This window comes from Hipposideros armiger, unplaced genomic scaffold (genome assembly GCF_001890085.2).
Source record: "Hipposideros armiger isolate ML-2016 unplaced genomic scaffold, ASM189008v1 scaffold_294, whole genome shotgun sequence".
Classification (NCBI taxonomy): domain Eukaryota; kingdom Metazoa; phylum Chordata; class Mammalia; order Chiroptera; family Hipposideridae; genus Hipposideros; species Hipposideros armiger.
This window is the reverse complement of record NW_017731644.1, coordinates 435,419-450,706: the sequence shown is the minus strand read 5'-3', so window position 1 is coordinate 450,706 and position 15,288 is coordinate 435,419. Positions and strand designations below refer to the sequence as shown.

The window sequence follows — 15,288 nt, the reverse complement described above, 5'->3', positions numbered from 1 at the left end:
TCTGTTTCATTTAGTTCCATTTCTAGAGGTTTCTTCTGATCTTTTACTTGGGACATGTTTCTTTGTTTCTTCATTCTGGCTGTTGCTCTGTGAGTGCTTCAGTATATTAGATAGATAATCTAGGGGAAAAAAAGAAAACAAAAAATGGGGGGCTCTCCACCTGCTTTAATCTGCAGACCACTTGTTCAGCAATAGAGAAACTCTGGGCAACTCAGCACCAGCTGTTGGGGGGAAGGGCTCAATGTGTCATGCGCTTGCCTCCCTCTCAGGCTTGCAGTGAGCTTCCCGCAATTAGCTGCTGTGTGCTGTGCAACTGTGCTTACCACCAAAAATCCTCATAGGTTGTTGTGGGCTGTCTGCTGCTGCAAAAAACCCTCTGTGGACTGCGGAGGTCGGGGGCAGGCACCAGGCGCTCAGGATGCCATTGGCAACACAGCTATAGGTGGGCGAGAAAGGCCCCCAAGGCACCACAGGACGTGGGCAGTAGCAACATGCACTCTTGCACCGGCAGCTAGCCCACACAAACTCAGGAAAGCCCCAGCCGGATCATGCAGGCACACAGCTCACGGGCCCAACACTCCCAGGAAACTCCCAGTCTCAGCTTGTCTGAATCAGCTGCTGGCACATCAGGCCGAGCAGCCCAACAGCCAATCGCCAACCTAGCAACTCTGCACACGGAGTGCGGAGAGCAGGGCCTCAAGGTGTCTCCGGTACTCCCACGTCTCAATGCCTGTTGGAGCTGGGAGCACGCACGCCAGGCGTTTCTCTGGCTACATATGCAGCACAAGCAGTATGGAGGGTGGGGATCCAAGGCCACATGTGCGCACATGCACACATGCACTCCTGTGCCAATTCCACCAGACCAATGCGGTCCAGGACCTGACCCTCTGTGGGAGGGCCCAACCCTGAAAAAATGGCACCCTCCTGTACACTACTCGTGTGCAAGCTCCACACCAGGGGAACAATGGTCCCAAAACCTCCAGCTCCCATGCCAAAGGCATTCAGTTCAGTCCTTCCCCGCAGGTCTCCTGGGCCCCGCTCACACAGCTACTCCCTCTACCAGGGACCAGGTGAGTGTTCACCAGTGAGCAAGTCCGTGTGCCAGCTCCACTGGTTCTCTAGAGCCCTCAGCCTCACCAAATTTAGCAAAGAGAGTCCTCACTAATTTCTACTGCCAGCTATAACAGAACTCTTCCCAGCAAAGTAACTCTGGGCTGGTGAGCTCGGTGTGGGGCCAGACTCCCGCAACCGGAGAAGCCTCCCCACCACTGAGGTGACCCTCACTGGGTTCGCCCTCTCAGGTCTCCGCCCCTCCTGCCAGACTCGATGTGGACTCCTCTTTAAGTTCTTCGTTTAGAGGTTCTGTTCATCTAGTGTTCAGGGGATTTCTGAGGTTAAATGTTGCATAAATTATTTGTAATTTTGGTGTGATCCTGGGAGGCAGTTGGCACAGCGTCTGTCTATTCCGCCATCTGCATTATTTTTTTAAGGAACCTTGGGGGAGGACGCTGACTGTCCTGGAGAGTTTTGCTATAAAATACGGAGAACTCAGGGTATCTGAGCAGACTTCATGGGGAAAATGGGACCAAAGCAGCACTGAGAAGGATACATGGGATTAGACAGGCCAAGAAATGAACACAGGTGTTAATTAGAAAGCCCCTCCATGGGAGACAGGGAGGAATGGGAAGCAGAAGACCAGTTCCTGTTCTCCATCCTGTGCTTGGCCTATGGAGTCCCCATAGCTGGACTCGGTTTTCTGTGCAAACAGAAGAGCATAATGGAATCAAAACTAAGGCAGAGCCTTGCCTCCAGTCAGTTACCTATTACCACTTGTGGGGGGTTGCAGTCTTCCACCTTTTCATGTGTTATACCTTGCTTTGTTTTGGAGAAGTTGAGTCTAGCAGATATCGTGAACATCAAGTTTGTTTAGCCTTTTATCATAATTAGCTTCAGTTTCTTCCATCTTTTGTGAAACAGGATAATTACTAGCCAGCTTCTGCTGTATGATACCCTTTGTCTTCCAGATAAGAGTTTTTTGGGGTTTTTTTTAAGTTATTCCCACCACACACGCATGTGCACATGTACACACACACACACACACACACACCCCTTAACTTCCACTCCTTGTTCCCCAGGAGTGTTGGCATTGACATTATAACTTTAGGGCTTCCTTAGACCTGAAGGCCCTCAGAGTTAAAAAAAAAATAAGAAAAGAAAAAGCAAACCATTTAATTGTACTTTGCTCTTGAAAGGGAAAAAAAAAGGAACATATGGTTTGGGGGGCTGGGGCATCAACTTGAATTTCTTTTTATATCAGAAAAGTACCTGGCAGATAGATATACAATAAAGTGAGAATGCCTGTTGTCAGTGAGGAGAGGAACCAGGTAGTTGGGGGAGAGGGGTACAAAGAATTCCACAGCATTTTTTTTTGTTACCTTTGGATTTTGAATCAAGTGTACATGTTAACTATTCAAGAATAAATGAATAAAATCTGGGCTGGAAATCTAGTTCAATTCCACAAATATTTCTTGCACCGTCACTATGTGCCAAGAACCCCATGCTATCTTGACTATCCCCCAGCTTACAGTCCATGGAAACACAAGGCTAGCGGCTCAGGAAAACACCTTCCCTTTATTAGTAGAAAGGAGAGCAGGGGAATGATCCTGAGTCACATTTCAGTCCCCTTAACACTCCCATAAGGAACTCACTGATATAGTTGGGTTTTGTTTTTGTTTAAATGTTTTTATGAACATTCTGGGAGAGATATTTGGCCAGAACATCCCCATGCAAGTAGGATTGCAGGTAACATTGCTGAAAATAGAAAAGGATTTGCACTGGCTCTGAAAACTGACACAGCTTAAAAAGGATTTTGTTGTCCATCTACTGTGCCCCATTCACGACACCCTATCAAAGCACATCTTAGAAAGTAGATTGGGCTACAGTGAGGTTAGACCAAATATAAAAGTGATGATGATACTAATTGTACTATTCTTCTAGAAATATAACCTAATAATATGCCTGCATCTGTTTAAAAGTTCCAACTCTTTTATCCTTCACCTTTAATACTTTATCTCTGAAAGGTATGTAGAAAGACAAGTTTCATTCCAAAAACACCATTCTGTCAAGAATTTTTTTTATGTGAAAGCCCATTATGATTATGAAATTCTCCATTTCTCTGTTGGGCAATTGCCTGCTCAGAAATAATGAGCTCCCTGTACCTTTGTTACCGAGGAGATAAGGCCAAAAATCCATCCAAGGCTCTTTCTGGAACATAGCAGGGACCGTTGTGTCTAATGTGTGACTCTTTGAAGTGGTATCAAGAGAGATAAGCCAGCACAAGCCTGTGTGTCTGTTGTTCTGCCAGCTTCCTGAGCCCAGAAAAAGAATTTCGACCCAGAAGAAAATGACCAGTGTTCCTATGTGCACAATAAAGGTCGCACCTCCTCTTAATCCTTTGCCTTGTATTCCCACTGTTCTCACCTCAATGAACTTTTGTGGCATCTCAGATCCTTGCTCAGAGCTGTGGTTCAGAAACTGACTCCTCACGGTTTAGAAATGCATATATGAGAGATAGAGAGGGCCTTGAGATAGTGCTCAAGATTTTTCTGCTAAGCACACCAAAATCCTTTCTAAAATGCTGGAGTTGCAAAGAGAAAAATTTTGAAAAGTTAAATTGCAGGTAAAATAAAGTAAAACAAACAAAGCTTTTGTTAAGCAATCCTTACAGAGCTTACATATAAGCTTTTTCTATTTAATAAACCAAAACACTCATTCTGTTCCATGACTTGAGAAGGAGCTTTCCTCCTTTCCCCACCCAACTTCTCTGAAAATGTCTTCTCTGTCCATTAAACACTAAGGACAACTCAAAGTCTGTAACATAACTTTGTTTCATTAAAATGCTGATGATTTCTCCTCAGATCTTTAAAAATACTTAAAATCTTATTAAACATGTGTGAAATGAAATTCTAAGAGCCCCATTTTCTGAACCATCAGCAATTTTGCTGCTTTTGTTGCTCATATTTTGCAATTCCCCAATCCTCCAAATCCTGAGGTCTTGATGGATAGAGCAGATTTTTCTCTCTCCTTTCATGTGTTGTTTTATTTCTTGATTCGGTTTAAGATTTTTTTTCTTTATCACACTTTTATTTTGAAATAATCTCAATTTTAAAAATTTGGAAGTTTTATGCAAAGAACTTTTCCCACCTGATCCATTTGAGACTGAGCTGACAACATGATACCCTATCACCCAATGTAAATTTCCTTCAAGTTTTGCCAGTTGTTCCCATAATGTCCTTAGTAGGAAAAGAATTCAGTCTCAAATCACACATTGCAGTTAGTCGTCAGGTCTCTTAACTCTTCTTCAATCTGGAACGGTACCTCAGGCTTCCCATGACTTTCACGAACACCTTTAACAATTTTGAAGAGCATGGGCCTGTTATTTTAAAATATGTCCCTCAATTTGGATTTGTCTCATATATTCTCATGATTAGATTCAAGCTAGTGCATCTTTGGCAGAAATGTCACAGAAGTAATGCGGTCTCTTCTCTTTGCACCCAATCACATGATCCTGGTTTCCATTATGCCGTTACCACTGATGTTAATTCCGGTAGTATATGCCGGGCTCTTCCATCGTAAAGATATTCTTTGTTCCTTGTAATACGTATTTTGTAAAGAGGTGCTTTGAGACTATGGTAAGTCCCTTGTTCCTCATTGAACTTTCAAATCATTTATTTACTTATATCTTAATGAACTCATGGATTCCGGTCTTATTCAACGGGCTACTATCCTTTTTTTATCTTTATGTAAAAGACATTGCCCAGATTCAGCCAGTGAGAGCCCCTTTCAGATAACTCCTGTACCCCTTGACATGTCCATATCATTCTTCAAGAAATCATTATTTTCTGACACAATAACATATCCCAGGTTCAAGTTGAACTGCCCCTGCTCCAGTCTTAGAGAACACTATTTAGAAACCAAGATCACAATGTCAGGTCTGTTCCTTGGTATTGTAGTGTCACTATTCTCAGGCTCTCTCAGTGCATAAAGTACAGGATATCTGTATATATGTATGTATACACTTACACAAACACACAAACACATTTGCTCTATTTCTAAATGTATACATTGTGACCCATAAGTCCTGCCTTGTATCTCCAATTCTTATTGAACACCACTGGATTTATTCTATTTTTCACCTTTTTGGTATTTGTAATTCTCTGGCTCCCACTATCCTTGTGTTAGTTAGTTAGTTAGTTAGTTAGTTAATAAAGCCCTCTCCATATAACCAATCTTCTATCACCACTGCCTCTACCAGCCACATGGATGCAGTCCTCATCCCACTCGGGCTCTGACACCCCTCCCGGTCTAGCACCACAACCCTCAGGTGAACACCTCTTTGCCCCACTCTGGTTTATCAGGACACCCCCTTCTCCCTAGAAACACTGCCTCTTTTGACCTCACTTAATGGCTTTGGGACTCAATTGTTTAAGAAAGGAAGGGGGAAATGAGAGGAATTGGTGGTGTGAGAATTTCTAAACAGAAACCAAATTGCTTCCAGGCTTAGAAGCTAGAGGATGAAACAGGTAGAGAACAGGAGGAGTGGGCACTAGGCAGTGCCTAGCCTTTGCACTCTTTTTATGCAGGAAGAAGGATCTGCTAGCCAGGCCCCTGATTTTACCCGCTGTAGGCCAGGCGTTTGTTTACAACATCAAACTTGAGGTGGCCAGGGAGTGCTGTCTTGTTTTATGTTTCTGACTTTGAATAAGAGAATGCTATCTATCACTGGTACCGTTCCTGCTCTTGTTGTCTACTCAGGAGTTTATAACCTGGGCTCTATAAACACTGGGGACTCTATAAGCCCCCCAGGATATGTGTAAATGGGTTTTACTCTGGTGAAAAAATCCACAGCCTTCGAAAAGATCCACGACCCAGCAACATTTAACTACTTACTATACATCAAAGATTAAAAACAGATTTCATCTTACTAGTAACCAAAGAAAAACAAATAAAAATGAGATAGTATGTTATATGTGAGTTAGTAAAGATGAAGAACATTTATGATATCCATACTCCTTTCCTATTGCTGCTATAAAAAACAAAAAACACCACAAATGTAGTGGGTTAAAACAACACAAATGTATTCTCTCACAATAGTGAAGGTCAGAAATGAGTCTTATTGGACTAAAGCTGAGGTCAGCCCAACTTCTGGAATCTCTAGGGGGAAATCCATTTCCTTGCCTTTGCCAGAATCTAGAAGCCACCTACATTGCTTGGCCCTTCTTCCATGTTCAAGGCTGACAGCTAGCACCTTCATATCTCTCTCTGACTCGGATCTGGACCCTCTTATCTCCCTAATATAAGGGCCTTTGTGATTTCATTGGTCCTACCTGAATAATCCAGGATAATCTACCATCCCAACAGCCTTTCTTAATCACATCTGCAAAGTCTCTTTTACCCTGTAAGTAACATAGTTGTAGATTTCAGAGATTCGGGTGGGACTATCATTGGGGGCCATTATTCTGTCTTCCAACCACAATATTCAAGAATTGGTTAATATGTACTACCATGCATTGTTGCCCCATTAGTATAACATTTCTGGAGGGCAATTTGGCAACATGTACCAATATTTCTAAATGATACTCACTGACCCAGCAAAGCTACCAAGTGATATAACCTAAGGAGATATTTGGGCACAGAGATATATATACTAAGTAAGTATTTACATAGTGTATATCAATGAAAAATTGGAAACAATGTAATTATCTATAGAGAATTGACAAAACAAAAGTTCTACAGTCATATACAAATCTAATGCAGCATTTTAAAAGGATGGTGTAGATCTACATTTATTGTTGAGACTATCCAAGATTTATCAATCTATCCAACGATATATGTGTGATTGGGAGGAACAATATTCATAGTGGCTAGGATTATTTTTATATTTTTCTGAATTTCTAGTCTATAATGAACATGCATTGGTCTTTTTTAAAACAAGTTGAATCTAATAGCAAAGAAAATACTACATTTATCTTCTCATGAAAATGTCAGTTGTCTTTAAAAGTAAAAATAAGTTTGCACAAACACTTGTACTTTTACTACACTGTTTGTTCTCAGTGTATAGAAACGCTAATGCTCTCATACCCTAGATCAGGGGTTGGCTCTTAGGCCCAGTCTAGACGACCACCTGTTTATAAAGAAGGTTTTACTTGGGCACAGCCATACCCATTTCATGTATGTATTACCTGTGGCTGCTTTCAACTTAAAATGGCAGAGTTGTGACAGAGACCATATGACCTAAAAAGGCTAAAATATTTACAAAAAAAGCTCAACTCGTGCTCTTAAGCTTTCTTACCAACAATTGCAAAAATCCTTCTACCACTTAGTTTTTATGAAATTATTTTGAGAGAGCAGTCAGATAGCAATACATTGAGCACCTTATTGGAAGCATGCACCCCCATCCCCCACCACCACCACCAAATCATAATCCAAAAATGCATTTTAGGGGGAAAAAATCTCATTGCTATAGGAAAAAGTTGTCTTTCCTTCTCTGTTTTCTGGGATTTCTCACCTTTAGTCTTTAGAGATCTGGTCACAAAACTCAATGGAATTCTAATTGCACATTTTAAAGTGGACTACAGGTGCCTGATGAGGTTACTGAATAATTGGCATAACCCCTCCCTTCTTCATACTGAGTGCCCTTGCTCTGCCCAAGCCTGGACCTCTAGGCTTCCGTATCTCTGCTGCACTTGCAATGCCTCTGAGAGGCTTAAGTGGGAACATAAATTCTCATTCCCATCAGTTGTCAGAGGTTAGGTAAGCATCCCTGTTTCAAAATGCATTTTCCATTCTAGACCTTCCACCTTCTCCTACACTGAGTGCTGTGGAGAATGGGGGAGCCCAAAATGAATGAATTTGATCAAGAAGTTGTCTGTTCCCAGCAGAATAGCGTGTGCTCTGCCTCACTGGGGCCTAGATTGCCCAGAATCCCGTTTTTCCTAAGGAGACAGCACTGGTTTTAGGGCCTTTCAGTCATCCAGGTAAGTCTTTCAAAGGTCAGAACTGGCCCCAGGGATCTGAACCTACTAATTCTTCCTTAAGTCTTCAGGGAGCCCACTAAATGCTCCAAGGAAGTCTCTGGAATATATAAGGACCAAGGCAGATCTAGGAACCAAACTCAAAGAGGATTAGGATCCACACAAATCAGTACTCGATATGTATGTTGCAAGACAACGAGTGGGCATTTGGACACTCTTCTCCTTCTTCAGATACATGTCATGTCGCTAGTGTCCTTTCCATCAGGATTGTAGGTGTCCATCCTCCTCTTCATAAAACATCTGTATTTATGGGCCCTTCGCACTCTTGGGGCTTCGCTGCCAAAGGCCAGACCATCACCAGCCAGAACATACCCTTGCCCTAGCAGACGTTAGCCAGCAGCATCCTTACACTCACCACCGACACCTTTCCTCTCTCCAGTCTCCCTCTCCATGGCTCACATCCCTACCTCAGCTCGCCTGCTTAACTCTCCCCCTTATTCACTTCGTTCACATTGTTTATTATTTTCTTTACTTTGTTGAGAAGTTGCTGGAACCTCAAGACCCAGGAGACTTATATGGGAGTAATAAATTCAGGGAAGGTCTTCATGCTCCCCCACCCCACCCCCACCCGCTCCACCCCTACTGCTCGCTCTGGAATTCCTCGTCAGCAGTTGCTCCTTCCTGTGACTTGCCGCTGAACTCTGTGGCGTGCCCCAGCGAGGCCTCTCAGGATACCTGCTATGAATATTAGCCATTCTTCATATCCACTGTTGTTCTGTGGCTTTGGTTCAGCAGTAGAGAACTGAATTAGGGTGTGTACAGGGCTGGGAGCAAAGGCTCTTTTTTTTTTTTTTTTTCCTGTGGGGGTTTTTATTTCTTTTGCAAAGGCTTTGGCCCATCAACAGAGCCAAACCTAGACTGAGTTCATGAAGGCATGTTGGCTCGGAGCTGCTGCTGGCTTTTGTTTTTTTCCCCCCAACCTAATCTGGATATTTTCTAGCTTGCCTCTCCATTGGCTGGAGTGAGGGGGTAAGAAAGGCTCTCTTACTCAAGGGAGGAGAATATTCATAGAATCCACAGCTTTTACTCTAAAACTGTCATTTCCTTCTCACAGCAGTAGCACCTTGATTATTACAGAGCACCCCTTGAAAGCCCTAAAATGGCCCACTTCAGACCAAATGCAAAACATCAGTCTCATTCCTTCCAGAATTTAGACTCGGTGGGTGTAATGGATAAACATACACACAGAGGGGAGTTCTGACTTGGGACCTCCAAAGTATGGTATGGCCCAAGTATGAGCCACATTCTGGGGTTCATTAAAAGGCCATCTCATCAGTGGATTGAGACTCCTTCCTCCGCTCCAGGCAGTCTGCAGCCAGGCCTCCTCTGGGGTCATCCCAGTCTTTCCTCCTGCAGGCCAGGTAGCACCTGCCAGCAGCCTGAGGGTAGAGTCAACCAGGGACTTATAAACCCAGAAATCTGAAACTTGAAAAAAATGCTGATGTGTTTTTAAAGGTGTGTTTTATGCCAAGAGCCTGCTGGCAGAGGACACATGGGAACTCTCTGTTTTATCCACTTGAGATAGCTTCAATCCCAATCAACACTATGGTGAATTGAAAGAAATTGGACCCATTTCCTAGAGCCCCTCTTCCCCCACCCCAGGTGGCCCAGTCAACCCTGGATAAGTATGTTGGTTGGCACTGCCAAACTCTAACTTGGACAGTGCAGTAGTCGTATTTTCACAGCCAAGATTGTATATGCATGGCCATCATGAGTGTCATCTCAGCATCTTACCTGTAATAGAATAACCAGGTCCTAAGGTTATGGATAACAGCAATAACCAATTCACTGTGGAGGAGGCAAGGCCTTAATCAAGTCATAAATCTGTATGGAGCTACTTTTCGTGCTGAGAAATATATCAAGTTCTTCCACCAGATGCCCAGGAGCATGGAGACATTAACGTACCCCCTGCCAATGGAAACCCAAAGCTTGCCCTAGGGGTAAAAAGACATTTGGGGAATGGAAAATGGGCTTGTTATAGTTCCTTTTTTCCAGGAATGTTTTAAAGTTAGTTTTCTTTGGGCATATGTACATGGGAATAGTCTTGGCCTGGTTATTTGACCAGCTTATTGGGAGGTCCCAGAAATCGGAGTGAAAATTAAAGTTGCTTGTCTTCTCCCCACAGCCTTCTTGGGTCCAGCTGACAAATGGGGAATAAGGAACTGAGATTTTTCCGATATGAATTAATCACATCTCAGTTGGCTACCTGGTGCCAGTTCTTACTCATGGCTGCTTTAGAGACCATCTCTGTCACCCAAGGGGGCGACAAACCTGAAAGGAGAGGGAGCCAGAAAATGCACTGAGGCGCTTTCCCTGATTTCACCCGGTCACCCCATGGCCTTAGCGTGAGGCCCATACACACCATATACCATGCGCAGAATGGAGATCCCTCCATAAATTTTAAATGGCTGAGTGTTTTCCAGTTTTGTAAAATTAAATTAAGGAAAGGACTCCCAGACTGACTATACCAAGTGCCAAGTTTCATCCCAGCACACATCATTTTTATAGTAAGTTTTAACTCCATGAAAAGTACAGAATTATAATGGAAATGCTGACAGGACTGGAGCCAGCTCATGAAGTAATAATGCCACGTCTTTAATATTTTTACACAGCATGTCCTAATCTGCCACAGCTTTAGATAGCAGTGAACTAAGTGAAAAATCCCAGAGCACTACTTCTTTTCTCCTCCTCTTTTAGATTGTGTATCCCCGTTTTCAAACCATCCATTCTTGGGAACCTCTTTCAGTCCATTTACATTTTTTGCTTTGTACAATCAGCTTATCAAGCTCACCTGCCTTTTTCTGAGCTATGTGGCTGGAAAGGAGGGAGAGGAGAGAGAATGTGCGCTCTGAACTCTTGCCTTCTGCTCATGAAGAGTCAGAACTCATGAAAATGAACTCCGGGTGGATGGCTCCCTCAAGTGACCGGCAGCTAATGAATGCCTGAGTTGGCTTGAGCTGTCCTACAAAGGAGACCACAAATCAAGCCGCTTGCCTATCTCTTAGCAGACCAGAAACCCGGCTAATTTTCAGCCCTTTAAATGAATGAAAACATCCACTGAGTAACGGCCAGGATGAGTTCAGAGCGTCTTTCTAGACAGATGCCTCAAAGGCGGCCTTCTCCCACTGCCTATAAGGTGAGCCAGCAGCATCTTCCACAGAGGGCGTGAGGAAGTCAAAGCCAGGGCACCAGGCCCCCCAGTTTTCAACCCCCGTACTTCCCTCACCTGTTGAACTCGAGGCCGTTTCCCTGAGTGATGCTATTTTAGTTACAGAAACCAATGTGAAATAGGAGACAAAAGTGAAGAAAGTCAGTGAGGTCAGTTTGACTTAATCAGGAGTGTCAACTAGTGGCAGGTTATAGCTAACCTGATTCCCAGAGGATACAATTTCATATATGATTTATTTTTCTTATTGTACACATCTCCCCCATTCTAAACTTTTATCACTCTCCAGTTAATGTGGTTTTAAAAAAAAAAATTTAAGTAGGTGAAACTAGGAGAAAAACCCTCACACATATGTGAATCACACCAGGCTTTGGCTCAATTTAGAGCCACAGTGGACCTAGGAACGGAGACCTAAAGGCAATATTTTCTTTCGCTGGTTAAGAAGGGTTGATAGAGAGAGGCTTTCTGCTGCCAGAACTCTCATTAAGCAGGCCGCCTTCCCAAGCACTGCTTCCTCCTCCGCCACCTAACCAGCTCAGGACCTGTAGTAACCGAGGTCTGAGGAGAGAGAGAGTACAGCCATTCCCTACTGATGGACCGTTTCCTGGGGTGGCTGTTGACATTGGGAGGATAGAAATGGTCAATATTCGTGTAGCTGGGAGGGAAACAGAAAAAGAGATGCTAGCCCCTGCATGAAACACTGTTAACTTCCTCACTGAAGCCGAGGAGGCAGGGGAGTGGTGCATGATGCAGCCCCCTCTTGAGGTGTGGAATACGCTAGCACACGGTTTTTGGTGTCCTTGAATATGGCACACACACAGAGAGTGCTCACCTTCAAAAAATGACTGATACTTCTTTAACAAATGAGAAATGTCCGCGACAGAAAGGAACCCCTGTTACAAGCCAGGTGTTCTCATTAGCAGTGAAATGTGGATAATTAGTCACCGAGAACATGCACAGTGGGAATTCAGGTTAGATCCCTTCTTTTGACTATTGCTGCTGGCAAACCCCAGGGACCACTGTGTACACAGAGAGACATGCACACAAATATGTACATAAAAGCACAGGGGCCAGCACTACAGGCTGAGGAGGGCACCTGTTCTGAGCACGAAGTAAGTTTTTAAGGCGAGGAAGTTATGTATTCAGTTAAAAGCATTGAAAGACCTAACAGGAATAGAAAAAGGAGATGACTGGCCATTTTGTTCATTTACTTAATCATAATTCGTTTGTTTTGGTCTTGTCTTTCCTCTTACTGTTGAAAGTAGACATTCCTAGAGCATTTTCGATCGATCCAAAAGGAGTAGTCACACTTATTAGGAGTACGTTCTCTGTGGTCACTGTCCAGATGTGAAGGCAAATACAATAACCTATTCAGCAGATGGACACTGCCTCAGTAAGGAAAGAATATTGAGGATCATTACAGTTAGGATCCACATTCAGCCACCTCTAACAAATGCCCAAAATAACAGTCAATAAGACCAGAGTATATCCCTGACTCTCGTAGTGGTCCAGAGGCAGGTAATCCAGGCATGGTCTGGCAACCTACTGCCATTTAAGGACTCAGGCAAACATTTTTTAAACTCCTGTTGCTCTGACTTCCTGGAGTATTGCTATTATCTACCTAGGCCAGGATGGTTTGCTCCATATACAGAGCACTGAATGGGATGTTTTGATTATACAGAACACTTTCGTTTCCAATTCCACTAACTCGGAATTATTGATCAAGAGTTAGAATTAATTTTACCATTTATTTACCTGAAAAGGGGGGTGGGGGAAGTGGATGGGATTGTTTGGTTGGTTATTTTCATAAACTAATGAAACTACTCATTTGTTTCACAAATTCTTATTAATCACTTATTTGCTAACAACTTGTTTTTTAAACAACTTCCTTTCTGGATTTCCATGATACGACATAGTCTGGATTTTCCTCCCATCTCTCAGGCCACTTCTTCTCAGGCTCCTTTAATACTTTCTGTTCCTTCTTCAATCACCCAATGCTAGAGTTCTCCCATTGTTTTGCCCTGAGGTCTGATCTCTCTTCATTGAAGATTTCTTCCACACAAATACATGAGTCTAGGTCACAAAATCTGTCTTGAGCTCTTATCCCAGAATTCCACTTTATCTTTATCATCTCAATGGATTTTTCCATCCTGAGATTCCATAGCAACCTTTAAAGTCAATATGCTTAAAATTAAACTTATCCATCTTCAGGGGTATCGATAGGGAGTAGCTTCTCTTCCTGACCTATCTATTTCCATTAATAGTCCCTCTAGTGTTCCAGTATCTTTAGCTTTGCCTCCACCAGACACCTCACATCCTGTCAGTTACCTGTCATTTCTTGCCACATCTGAACTAAAATCCTAGATTCTCCTTTCTCTCCCGCCAGAGCATCTTGCAAACAATCACTTTAATGATCCGTCTAAAGCCAATCTAGAATATCACTCACCCTCTTCAGGGACTCCCAAATGACCAGATTCTGGCCTTCAAGACCCTTCCCATTGCAATTCCCACCCACCATGCCAGCCTCATCTGTGCTCCCCATGTTCCAGCCAACTAGTCTTCCCTCCCACCAGTTTTCTTATCTTTGTACCTTTGCTCACACTACTTCTAAACTACCCTCCTTTTCCTACTCTGTATCCCTGGTCTCTGCTTATCTTAATCCTAAATAACCTGCATATATCATTTCTCTTCCATGAGCCCTTCATTAGCATAGTTCAATTTCACTACACATTGGTCTCAGCAGTATTGATTGAGTAGATCTACTTTGCTTTTGGCTACATGGGGGGAGGAAGAAGAGGGTTAAGGATGATGACTTTGAGGTGATACTGAGAAATCTTGGAGTCTAGAAGCACCTTAAAGATCATCTAATTTAGTGGTTACTAGTGGTGGAATCTTCTTATGCAGAAGCCCAATATATAATTCCGCTGTGGCTAACATGTGGCTAGAGGCCCCAAGGCCGCACCTATGCAGATTCCCTCGCAAGGTCTCCTCCCCAGGCATCTCTTCAGAACCCTAGGACTTCAGGGAACCTCAACTTGAAAATCACTAAGTCCGAATCTCTCATTTACAGATTAGAAAACTGAAACCAGAGAACTGGATCAAACTCGAGAGTTCTCTTTGAGAGTCATGAATTGGTGTAGCTGCACTTGAAAGTAACTTAATTGTTTTTTAAACTTTCTACAAAACAGATTTTTACCTTGATAGATTTCAGAGTGAGAGGCATTACTATGAAGGCAGCCTCTCAAAGACATCTGTTCCTGCTCCTCATGGGGCTTTCTCAAGATGAGTTTCAAGAACTCCACATTCATGGCATCTCTCATGTCTGTCCTTGGAAGGAACCCTACCTCATCCTCATCCCCTCTAGGCTGAAGGCCCTGGGAACAGGTCCAAGATCCAAGATCCAGGTGGGCCAGGAGAGGTGTCCTGGCTGCTCTCTAGGGCCTCTGATTCCAAAAAGGAGGGAGGGTTTTGAATGTAATTGTTATGCAAATGCACCTCTTATTTAGCTAAGATTTCTGGCTCCCTATGGGCCACAGGAAAACAGCCTAAGTCTGCTACCACTCCTTTTTCTGCCTAAATATTTTCTCATAAATGAATCCTAATGGAGTTGGGAAAATAAAGACTGGGGGTAAATATGAGAGATTCCCTGGCCAAATGTCTCCTGTTTCCTTGGGTATAGCAAGGTTCTTATGTATCAGCTGAGCCCATCTAGTCAGCCTTACCAGAGCTCTGCACACACTGACCAAACAGAATGATTCATGGAGCCAGCATCTCAACAGCATATGACACCTTTCTTTTTCCAAAGCAGATGTGTTTGGGAGACATGCATTTGCTGTTTCAGTTAGTACTTGTTTCAAGCTTCACTTTTTAAAGCATGCTTTTTGCCTAAATACGTACACTTTTCCTGTCTTTTATTAAAAACTGAAACCAGCGTCTAACCCCAGACTCATTTGGAACTACAGCAGGTGGGTACTGCTGATCCCAAGAGATCCCCAATGGACTGATTTCTATACACTTCTCCCCAAGGCC

The 15,288-nt window shown here is 43.2% G+C and overlaps 2 protein-coding genes across 6 annotated transcripts in view; one reads left to right on the top strand and one right to left on the bottom strand.

Moving 5' to 3' along the window:
• Positions 1 to 15,288, bottom strand: part of SAXO1 (stabilizer of axonemal microtubules 1) — a 119,936-nt gene that overhangs the window by 13,481 nt on the left and 91,167 nt on the right. The window lies entirely within an intron of this gene.
• Positions 1 to 15,288, top strand: part of ADAMTSL1 (ADAMTS like 1) — a 909,537-nt gene that overhangs the window by 867,342 nt on the left and 26,907 nt on the right. The gene's annotated exons all lie outside the window — the stretch shown is intronic.